This window comes from Pseudoliparis swirei, chromosome 9 (genome assembly GCF_029220125.1).
Source record: "Pseudoliparis swirei isolate HS2019 ecotype Mariana Trench chromosome 9, NWPU_hadal_v1, whole genome shotgun sequence".
Taxonomy (NCBI): Eukaryota; Metazoa; Chordata; class Actinopteri; order Perciformes; family Liparidae; genus Pseudoliparis; species Pseudoliparis swirei.
This window is the reverse complement of record NC_079396.1, coordinates 7310620-7323175: the sequence shown is the minus strand read 5'-3', so window position 1 is coordinate 7323175 and position 12556 is coordinate 7310620. Positions and strand designations below refer to the sequence as shown.

The 12556-nt window shown below is 42.2% G+C and overlaps 1 protein-coding gene across 3 annotated transcripts in view; it reads left to right on the top strand.

The window, feature by feature from the left end:
- Positions 1–12556, top strand: part of LOC130199994 (helicase ARIP4-like) — a 62489-nt gene that overhangs the window by 31645 nt on the left and 18288 nt on the right. The window lies entirely within an intron of this gene.

Here is a 12556-nt window from a genome sequence, read left to right as displayed (position 1 = left end):
CCCATCTATCTCCATGTGTGTTTCCTCTCTCTGCGCTTCTAGCGCTAAACATTTTCTCTCCTTTAAAGTCCCGTTTGTCTGTCCCGGCTTCCTCCGTTCTATTTTCTCTCCACTCCCCTGTCAGCACTCCCGCCATCTTTCAGCCGGTCTCTCCCACGCGTGCCCAGCTGCCCCTCTCTTTCTCTATTGCACGCGTTGTTGTCTCAGACCCACGTCTCCCATTGGCTGTCTCTACGGTTACCTAAACCAATGCCGTCACGTGATTGGCGGACCCGGGTAGGACTGGGCCATGCTGAAAGTGTGAGCATGTGGAGACAGGAAAACATATGGTTTATCAGAGTTAGGGGGATAAACGCGTGAAGAGGCAGGTCCGCAGCAGCCTGCAGTCTGGGTGGATGAAAGTAATAAGTTTCTTTTCATGTAATGTGCTTCATTTCTTTGTGTATTCACTTAGCCAAGGCAATGTGCTCAAGACCAGCAACACCCTGAAGGAAGGCAGTAGCACTAAAATGACTGAAATGATAAATACTTGAATGCTATATGCAGTTATTTGTGCAATGAATTTACACGGTAAAGGTTCATGTCAGTTAATGTCAGGCCAGAAAACCCTGCATTACATCTCTGCTTCAAATGTTTTGAAAAGGTGTGTTTAATGGCAAAGTGACAATAGTGACAAGGCCTGTGTACAGAACGGACACCCCCGTTGGTCTGTGCATCATTAAGTGTGACTCTGCAGGTTCCTTCTGCTGATGTCTTCTTCCTAGGAATTGCAGCTTGTACATTGTTGCGTTTTTAATTTAAAGCTCAAACAGCTAACTTCTAGCTTTAATTGATTGGTATTTACACCAACTTCAGACAGTACAAAATTTACAGGCATTTTAATGCACACTCGGAAGGTGTGGATCCGGTGCCCTCGTCTGTATTTTTAGTATCGTTTACCCGTTCCTTTGTCTCAAATGTCCCATACAGTGGTCCCCCAATATATAGATGTGGACACGAACAAATTAAAGCTGGATGTCAACACTTGCAATAATTATTGTATTTTAAATCCAACGTGCCGGAGTATAAAGATGTAAAAATGGATACAAAAGCAGTTAAAGATCATTTAGCCCAGGGTTTCTATAAAGAACACCAGATACTTATTTTCATTTCAGGTCCGCTGTGTCTGCCTGTCACCAGGTTGGAGTTTGTTTAGAGAATCATCCGCATGGATCCTAAAACTCAACATGCTCGTAATTCTCGGGATTGCGCCAGCTGTTTGGCAGGTTGTGAAGAGACAGCGGATGCTTCGTCCTCTACAAACGTAACATGGTGAACAGTGATGAAGGCTAAAAGAACACCCTGTTCTCCCTCAAATTGTGTGTGTGTTTGTGTGTGCCGAACGGCTTATTGTGAAAAGGAAAACAAATATTAACAGCTCTATCGTACAATCTAACAGGAAGGAACTTGTTGTACCGATTTTTTTTATTTCCCCGCAAGCTCTGTCTGTCTGTTTGGTTGGATTTGGCCTTGGCATGCCGGGCAGGAACAACCTGTACAGTTTCAGACCAGCGCCGGGTCGGCCCAAGCACCGAGATCACGTGTAGCCTGGCTGCTTTCATAACGCCACGGCTCAGAAGATGTACACTTTGCCAGTCCAGCCACATGGCTCTAATTCTCACTTCCCTAGACGTCTGGGGGGTTTTGATCTCTGCTTCCCCTTGTCAGATCAGACGGCTGCTTTCTTTGTTCTCCTTCAATATAAATATCCTGTCTTTTCTTTTCTTTTTTTAAGTTCCCTTTGTTGGGTAATGGCTTTTTTTTTTTTTTTTATCTCGGTGCTGCACAAAGCCTTTCCCTTTGTGCCCCCCTCCCCTCCCCTCCGTTCTCTGCTTCTTTTTCTGCTCTTTCGTTCGTCTCTCACTGCTCACGGTTTTTTTGAGTTACAGATTATAGATCCACGCTAATGCAGATGTTATCCCTAACCCTATTTTTTTTTTTTTTTATCCCTTAGTTAAAGATACGATAAGACCTACATTTAATGACACCTTAGGCCCAGTATTGCCACAGGTAATAAACATTACCTATTGAGAATTGTCTTGGTCATTTCGTCTCACTGATGACAAACGGCTGAATGACAACGATAAACCACTTACATATGGTTGACACAGAAAAAGGTGGCATGTGTAACCATTTGTTACTCAATGTTTTACAAAGCAGGTACAAAAGCTTTGCTTTTGTCACAAAGGAAACTAAGAGGGGAAAACTACAAATCCCGTCTTTGATTGTAATTGTTTCCTTCAGTTGAGTATGAAGCACAGCTCTGTTCATTTAGTACAAAACTAGACTAGATAAGTTAAAACTATGACAAACTCTGAATGGGAAGATGCACCAACGGATTAAGACGCAGTATAATGCCTTTTGCATAGTCTGATGTATCGTGACAGACATTTTTGCGGCGCTGTAAAGATCTTTTTGTTTTTTCGAGGACGTATTTCTCAGAGGTTGATCAGAGGCTGAAAGTACACGCTGTGTTCTGAATGCTGCCAACAAGAGCTTATGTAACAGGCTATATAATGAGTGGCAGTCCCCAGGTGTGTGTGTGCATGTGTGCATGTGGGTGTGTGTGTGTGTGCGTCCTCCTCTTTCTTCCTCCTCCTTCACAGGAGCAGTGATACACTGGTCTACAAAACCAGTGTATCACAAAGCTTTCCACCTCCTCACTCTCTACAACTCTCTCCCTTACTTATCACACAGTCATGGTCTCTTTCTGTTTTTCTTCCCGTCTGTTATAATTATATGTCTTAACATTTCTCTGACACACACACAGACAGTGGGACGGTTTCATAACACACCTACCTCGCTCTAATAAGGCAGCCTCAATAACTAATTTAGGGCAGCCTGTTATACAAGAGAAGTCTGTGCGTGTGTGTGTGTGTGTGTGTGTGTGTGTGTGTGTGAGTGCTTTTTAAAGCACAAAAAGATGATCAACTTGAAATAGAATCAAAAACAGAAAATGATTCAAATTCAACGAAAAGATAAACGCATCATATCACGTACAACAAAGCGTTTAGAACAACAAACATGAAATTGATCTGTTGGATTTGGTGTGTATTATTTTGGATGTATTTGATATAATGATCAGTGTTTTGTGTGTGTTTATCTTCTTATTCATGTCGCCATTGCTCCTTGTCTGTCTGTCCAATTTTCCCACATCAAATTATCTCCAACACTTATCTTGTTGCTGCCGGTCACACAAACATATGCACACGCACACACTCTTAGATTGACAGTTTAGATTTGACCGTTACTCTTGACCTACTGACCTCGTTCAAAATTCATACAAAATTCACATTTATCCATGATCCGTTTTAGTCACGTTGACCCCCTACTGACATTTAAACACAGACGCCTAATCGGCTGGTGACTGTAAGATTAAATCATCCATTAGTTCTGGCATTTGTGTTTTCCACATTTCAGTTTGCTGGGGAACTTAACCGTCTTGCCTTCAGGCGTGAAAAAGTGATTTGAGCAAGTTGGAGAATTGGTTATATTTAGCAGGGGGTGTTTGGTTCTGGTAGGTTAAATAAATAATGTGGAACTCTCATTGGAAAAGGGTTTTACAGGAATTATTTGTCTTTTAAAATGGAAACAAATCTTTTTTTCCGAATTCGTAAAGACATTTTAAGTCCACTATATGTCCTGTTTGATGAAACCACACCTAGGTCTGCACTTCTTAGCACCTCACAGGATGCTGATCGCTCCCCGCTCTGGCTTACTGGACACCATCATGTTAGTTGAAGCCTGATGAGATTGATTTTTGTGCATTATGTGATGCCGTGATTCTCGCAGGATCACGTGACATATTGAGAATCCAGAAACCTTAATTCAATGTCCTACACCTCACGCCTCAAAGGTTGTTGTGTTTCCTGCTTTGAGACGAGGCTGACCACCGGTTAACAGGGGTCTTATTTTTGTCTTATTGATAGTAATACTAATGTTTAATGCTTAAAGCCCCACTATGTAGTTTTTCACTTTTGGCGCCCCCTTCAGGTTTTTAGGTATTTAGGTTTCGACTTCAGTGTCGTAAATACCCAGTGACGATAGATGCAGCCTCGCATACACTTGTATTGAGTTGGGATCATGTGTTGTCCTGTATTATAATATTATTATTATTTGTACGTGTCACGGGTTATAAAAGGTGACGAGGGGGAGGTGACGCGAGGTTTTTTTTGTTTGGAGCGCGCTGACAGGCGGCGGACTTGTTGAGCGGCAGCAATCCGGCGACTGTTTCTATTTTGGATTCATACCAACGGGTGGGATCACTAATAGAAGACTGCGCAGGAACACTGTGAACTGGCCCAGCACCGACCGGACTAGGGTGAAGGAGCGCGGAGATTGAACGCGGCGCCTCCCCATGTTTTCGCCTGGTCGGTCAGCTGTTTGTCGGCTTTGAGGGGGGGGGGGTGCGCGTGTGCGTGCAGTCATTTACTTTTGTTTTGGGGGACTGCAAATGTGGAGTACGTGTGATCGAATACAATATTGTTGACAACACCAAAAAGCTACATAAAAAAGCTACCCTTATACTGTAGCTGCGAGCGTGGAGTGGCACTTTATGACATTGCGTAATCACTGCCAGAAAGCAGGTCGAGTACATCCGCCGGATGTACCGGGCGGCTCCAGAATCTTACATAGCGGAGTTATTTCCCCACAGACCCCCGATGGCAATAGCAGAGCCGCAAATCGTCATATTAAAAGTCATTGTAGCGGCACCATTTTTTTCAAGCTGTTATTTTAAGGTCCAAAAGTTACATAGTGGGGCTTTAAGTTGCACACCATGTTTTTATAAGTTGGTGTACTCAGATTATTTATGCAAGATTGTTTTCTTCTTTTATTTATAATTTTAAAGATCCAAACTTTCTAAATAAACACAGATCAATACATACTTTTTTATTTTTTATTTAATGAATTTTATGTGCCACTCAAGACAGATTCGAATGGCGGTTGTGTGAACTGGCGTACTTGGATGTAATGGCCAGCTGTGAACCGGTCGTTTAATTACCTCACCATAAACTTTCAAACCTGGCACTTTGCCTCAGACTTTTGTTTTGTAACAAAAATAGCCCTCTTATCGAATGTGAGCTGTTACACAATTACCATTACATTTTTCTAAAATCTGTAGCCAAACTCCGGGGGAATACATGTATTTATGGTTTCTTAGTAGAGCGAACAAAACATTTATTAATGTTTCTCTCTAGAAACCACAGAAATTGCTCTCTTACGAAGAATTATTCATCGCTCCGTTTCCTCTCCCACTTCCTGGAATCTCTCTTCCCACCCCGTCTTTGTTGGATCACCAAACAGTTTGTTCTCTATTTGTGTGTGTGCATGTGAGAAATTTATGACGTGAAGGATTCTCTGCCGCGTTTGTCTGTCGTCATCCAGGATCTGTTTCCACAGACGGTTCGAGGACACAGCAGGGCGTGACCCAGACGGCACCGTGTGATTGGTTTCAGTATGTAGATCATTGACTCACCGGGATGAGGAGCAGAGGCAGGGGAGTTTAGACCTTAAGAGATGGACCTGGTTGCTCAGGGCGAAACTGCAGAACACACACAGACAAACACACACACAGACACACACCTGTAAGCAGTCGATCATTAATTCAGTTACTTTGGGTTTTTTCTAAGAAACCAGATCGCAGAGCGGGGAATCCCCAGACAGGCTTTGTCTTGGTCTGCAGAAAATTATTAATAGAGCAGATCGGTAAAATGTTGTGTGTCGACTTTACAGATTTTAAATCTTTCCTGGTGTTTGGGAGCTCGAGGGCAGTCGCTCAACCATCTGTTCTCGAGAAGTTCAGAGAAAGCCGATTTCGGTGCCGTCTCAAGCACTTCATATCACTTTTCAGTGCTAAGAAAATGGCTTGACCAGTGAGGGTTGAGAGGGTTTTCACACCTGAAAGCAACACAGATTTGTTAGATCACAGAGGAGTTGATGGAACAAGACATTGAGAGGTTTTCATAGACGGTATGTTCTTGCTGCTTTTAGATACTGTATACATTCATTATCTATAGGGAAGTACAATGTTTGATTTCTTTTTATCTTCCTCTCTCTTTATCTTTTCTCTTTGAAACACTGTCACACTTGAGGGAATGCCACACACACACACACACGCAAATACACACAAACAATGATGAATTAGTTGCGGGTGGCTTCACATTTTTTGGAGCCGCATATCTTTCAACTACATTATGTGGCATTGTCATATTTTATTTGAGAAGCAGCAAGTCCCAAGTCCACAGGGAGTGTCCAACACAAGAAATTAATGGCTGAGAGAATCTGCAGGCGCTTGTCTGTGACACTTGCTGACTGACGATGATTCAGCGCTTCATCGAGACACTTTCTCTGCTCCGTGGAGATGAAGGTCAACCGCGTTCATACTTTATCATTTTGTTTTTCCGATGCATTATCGTGGTTGTTTTTGCTTATAATTCCTGCTCGCATCTCCTCCCCATTGCTTGCTGACGACTATTTTAGTTTGACTCAGTAGCATAGCAATAATTGGCTTACCCACTCCCATTTCTCAACTTTTTGAAGATATCACCTCCGCTGAACTCATGCACATTTAGAGACGGCTGTCAAAGTGTGAGTCGTTAGGTTACTCTGACCTGATAAATTACTATTGTACGTCTGATAAAGCTACAGACCTGAGGGTTCAAATGTAGAGCTGACAGTCTGCTTGTTGAGTTTGAGGTTTGTGACTTGAATTTCAATTTCTGGTCTTGTCAGCCAGGTTTAACGTAAAAAACAAAACAATGTCTCAACATCAATAGAAAACTTCTCCTGGAGTTTAATACACTTCTTTACTGTTAATTCAGACAATCAGCGATTAAAGCGTTATGTAATGTTTCCACAGGACCCAAAAGTAAGTGTGTGTGTGTGAACAATCTAAGTTTCCCTTTCTTGGGTCCTCAGTAGCCAGTATGGCGTGATTCATTAGTTATGTAACGTATTTGTGTGTGTGTGTGAGTACATTCGTTGTATAAGCGGTCCCCATCTCAGCTCATAGAGCGCTAAGACTCTCCCCCGATGTGTGCGTCTGCAAGTCTGCGTGTGTGAATCAGGATGTCCAACTGCATCCATGTGATTGTGTGGCGGCTTCCAAACTGCTCTGTGATAAACAAGGTTCAACAAAGGCGAAGATTTTCAGCAACCGATTAATGTCAATAAGTCAACCAGCCAGATACATGAACACAAGCCAGACAACACAATGCGTGTGTCTCCTCATCCAGCTGCAACCGGAGGTCCTTATCTTTTCGTAAACAAATAAACATCTCTGGTAAAACCATTAAAGTGGTTGTTAAATGTTTGGACTCTGTCAGTAACTGCGGCCACTCTTCTAATGGCCTGTTCCGCTACATCCGACCCACTCCCATAAATCCGAAATCCCATACAGAATTATTATTAGTCCCTAAAAGGAAGCAGGTTTGCTTCTCTTCCACTCTAATATCATCTATTATCTCTCTCTCTTCCAGAATCTACGCCTGTCTGTGTGTCACCGCCATGCTTTTTAAATGTGTGTGTGTGTGTGTGTGTGTCTCTCCACCCCCTCTCACTCTCTGAAGTGCATCTTTTTGAATGATGACCTGGCTTTCATCTTTTTCCTTTCTCCTCCATCTGTGTGTGTGTGTGTGTGTGTGTGTGTGTGTGTGTGTGTGTGTGTGTGTGTGTGTGTGTGTGTGTGTGTGTGTGTGTGTGTGTGTGTGTGTGTGTGTGTGTGTGTTGAGGCTGTGTGCATTTTAGGAATAGTTATATAACTGTTCTTTAAGGCTGAGTTGCAGGGAGGGAGGGGCCCAACAGTGACGTGTATATCAAATCTGGGACATCTTTATGCAAAATAACTTGATATTTGAACCATTTCCAGTTTCACGAAAGCTTACTTAACATTTACTGTCCTACACGCCCAATGTCTGGAAGCTTATATTTGAAGAAATCAAATCATGTAGTGCACAGGAAAATGAAATAAGTCTAGGTGAGCACGAGCAATAAGCTGAAACAATGAAAAGAGAGGCCAGCAGCTACGATAGACAAGAACTCAAGGTATGTATTTGATTGTTACTACTTATCATTTGGATAAGTGGATCATTTCAAGATATTAACTTAATTATCAGCTCAAGGGAAATGTTATCTGTAGCCTGAAGAAACATCTGTCCTTCTGTAAAGCACTTAGTGTTTCCAGTCCTGTTTGTTGTTTGCCAGCAGGGTATCTAAACAAATGAATTGTCACGGAGAAGCATGGCTAAAACTCTTGCACAGAGGTCTTCATTGGGCTGGAAAAAAAACAACTATGGATACTCTACCTGAACCTGATGTGCTTTCTCTGGCCCTCTCCCAAATTTGCAGACAGACGAATTGTATAGCCGAATGTCGTCTTTCAACCGCTGGCTGTCGAGGTGGTGCCCAGCGAATAATGGAGACAACTGGAAGACTTTCTGGGAAAACCTGATCTGATGAGGAGAGACGGCATTCATCCCACGTTGGGGGAGCGGCGTCTCATTTCTGCGAATATGACCAAGTTGATCACCGGACTTAATCTATGACAACCCAGGGTTCAGATCAGGAACCGGGAGCAGAGTTGTAGTTTAACACCCTTCTCTGCTCTTCCATTCGAGCAGTTACCCACCCTTGACTTTAGAGTAGAGACTGTGTCTGTCCCCACTTCAATTAAATAAATCAAAAGTAAGCAGAAGAGACAATAACCTTATACAAGTTAACACAATTATTTCAGCAGTGCAACAAAATAGGTCTATTAAATGTGGTCTCCTAAATATTCGATCTCTGTCATCTAAAGCTGTGTTACTGAATGATTTAATATCAGATAATCACATTGATTTATGTTGCCTAACTGAAACCTGGCTGAGCCATGAAGAATATGTCTGCCTGAATGAATCGACTCTCCAAGTCATATTAATACTCACATTCCTCGAGGCACCGTCGGGAGGTGGAGTAGCAGCCATCTTATTAATTAATCCTCAACCAAAATTACACTACACCTCATTTGAAAGCCTTGTTCTTAGTCTTTCACATCCAACCTGGAAAACACTACAGCCAATTCAATTTGTGATTCTGTACCGCCACCAGGTCCATATTCAGAGTTTATATCTGAATTCTCAGAATTTATATCAAGTTTGGTTCTTAAAACCGATAAAGTTATTATTGTTGGAGATTTTAATATCCATGTGGATGTTGATAATGATTGCCTTAGTGCTGCATTCATCTCCTTGTTGGACTCGATTGGCTTCTGTCAGAGTACAGAAACCCACTCACAGCTTGATCTTGTGCTTACTTATGGCGTTGACATTGAGCATGTGAGCGCCTTCCCACAGAACCCTCTTCTGTCAGACCACAACCTCATAACTTCTGAATTTATACTACGGAGGTACTCCGTTAGTCAAAAGTTTCTACACTAGATGTCTAACTGATAGTGCTGTAGCTAAATTTAAAGCGATTCCTTCTGTATTTGATTCGATACCCGTCTCAATATAACAGAGGACTCCTGCTCTACCTTTAGTCCGTCCCAGATTGATCACCTTGTTGACAGTGCCATAGGCTCTCTGAGAATGACACTGTCTGAAGAAGAAGACAGTGAGGAAGAGGAGGTTTGCTCCTGGTATAACCCTCAGACCCGCAAACTGAAGCAACACGAAAGCTTGAGTTCACTCAACTAATCTCGAAGAATCCCGCTTAGTTTGGCGAGATAGTCTTAAAACATATAAGAAGGCCCTCCGTAATGCCAGAGCAGCCTATTACTCATCAATAATAGAAAAATAAAACAACCCCAGGTTTCTCTTCAGCACTGTAGCCAGGCTGACAGAGAGTCACAGCTCTGTGGAGCCGAGCATTCCTATAAACCTTAGTGGTAATGACTTTATGAACTTCTTTAATGAAAAGATTTTAACTATTAGGGACAAGATTAATAATCTCTTGCCCATAACCAGTGCCAATCTGTCCTCAAGTGGAATGGCCTTGGAAACCGCTGTATGCCCTGGTGTATATTTGAGGGTTTTCTCCTATCAACCGTGACCAATTATTTTCAACGGTTTCTACTCGAACACGTCTACCTGTCTCTTGGACCCCATCATTAGATATTATCAATGTGACTCAACGTACCACACTCCTTCAAGGTGGCTGTTATTAAACCTCTCCTGAAGAAGCCCACTCTGGATCCAGAGGTATTGGCTAACTACAGACCGATCTCTAACCTCCCTTCCTCTCCAAGATCCTTGAGAAAGTGGTCGCAAATCAGTTGTGCGACTTTCTACATCATAATAGTTTATTTGAGAAATTTCAATCAGGATTTAGAAAACACCACAGCACCGAGACGGCACTGGTGAAAATTACAAATGACCTCTTAATGGCAGCAGATAAAGGACTCCTCTCTGTCCTGGTCTTGTTAGACCTTAGTGCTGCATTCGACACCATTGACCATGACATCCTGTTACAGAGACTGGAGCAGTCGATTGGCATTTCAGGCACGGCACTAATTTGGTTTAAATCCTATTTATCAGATCGATCTCAGTTTGTATTTGTAAACGATGACGCCGATAACCACCAACGTTAATCACGGAGTTCCACAAGGTTCTGTGCTTGGACCAATTTTATTTACCTTATACATGCTTCCTTTGGGCAATATTATCAGGAAACACTCCATAAACTTTCATTGTTATGCAGATGACACTCAACTATATTTATCGATAAAACCAGAGGAGAGCAACCAACTCTGTAAAATTCAAGCATGTCTTAAAGACATAAAAACATGGATGACCTGCAACTTGATGTTAAACTCAGACAAAACCGAAGTAATTTTAATCGGCCCTGAGCACCTCAGAGATCAATTATCTGGTGATGTGGATTCTGTAGACGGCATTGCCCTGGCATCCAACACCACTGTAAAGAATCTTGGCGTTATCTTTGATCGGGACTTGTCCTTTAACTCCCACGTAAAGCAAATCTCAAGGACTGCATTCTTTCATCTACGTAATATTTCAAAAATCAGGCACATCTTGTCTCAAAAGATGCAGAAAAATTGGTTCCGCTGTTCGTTACTCCGAGACTGGATTACTGCAACTCCTTATTAGCAGGCTGCTCTAATAAATCTCTTAGGTCCCTCCAGTTGATCCAGAATGCTGCAGCTCGTGTTCTCACTAAAACTAAGAAAAGAGATCACATCACTCCTGCACTAGCTGCTCTGCACTGGCTCCCAGTAAAATCAAGAATCACTTTTAAAATTCTTCTCTTAACCTACAAAGCCTTGATTGGTGATGCTCCATCATATCTTAAGGAGCTTGTCGTACCATATTGCCCCACTAGAGAGCTAAATGCGGGACTACTTGTAGTTCCTAGAGTCTTAAAAAGTAGAATGGGAGCCAGAGCCTTTAGTTATCAAGCACCTCTTTTATGGAACCAGCTTCCAATTTCAGTCCGGGAGGCAGACACAGTCACCTCGTTTAAGAGTAGACTTAAGACCTTCCTCTTTGACAGAGCTTATAGTTAGGGCTGAATCAGGTTTGCCCTGGTCCAGCCCTTGATATGCTGCTATAGGCTTATAGCTGCCGGACGTTTTAGGATGCACTGAGTACCTATCTCCTCTTTTTCTCTCCTTAAGGATGAATTTTCATCTCTCAATCACACGTTACTAACTCTGCTTTCTCCCGGAAGTCCTTTTGACTTTTATGAGCTACGGCATAGATCCTATCTGCCTGATGGATCGCCTGGAATTCCTGCTCATGACTACGCCACTGTCCTGTTGAGACTCCCTCCTCCCCACCGCCATCTGCCTGATGGATCGTGGAGGTCTCCATCGTGGAATATGCCTACTATGAACTATTCATACACTCTGTCATATTCATTGAATGTATTTTAACTCTAAATCTGTCCTTCTGTACACATTACATCTATTGCATCTGTCCATCCTAGGAGAGGGATCCTCCTCTGTTGCTCTCCTCCAGGTTTCTTCCTTTTTCCCCTGAAGGGTTATTTGGGAGTTTTCCTGGTCCGATGTGAGGTTTTGGGGCAGGGATGTCTATGTGTACAGATTGAGACAAATTTGTAATTTGTGAAATTGGGCTATACAAATAAACTGAATTGAACTGAATTGAATTGAATTAATACACCAAAATTTAAAAAAGACATTTGACTGGCGTGTGTATTTATAATCTGGCCAACTCCGATCCAGGATAGGGACTCGGTTACTTGCTGAGTGAAACCCATGAAGACCTCTAATGTTGCACGTTTGTTAGGTGTATACTAAACGTATTCTAGTACGTTTGTGATTAGATACGTCTTTTTACGTTTTCTTCATCGGCAATAAATAACTTGATATCATAATTATCACAAGTGAATTGTTTGTTATCATGTAAATAGACTGAAGGGGCATTTTATGTAAGTTGTTTATTTAACAAACAATGTATCAGAACAAAACATTTTTAAGACGAGAACAACAAATCAACAGTGTCTTCATCATTTACTCAAAAGGAGCGTTGAATATTAATTTGTCTCCAGACAAAAATAGATA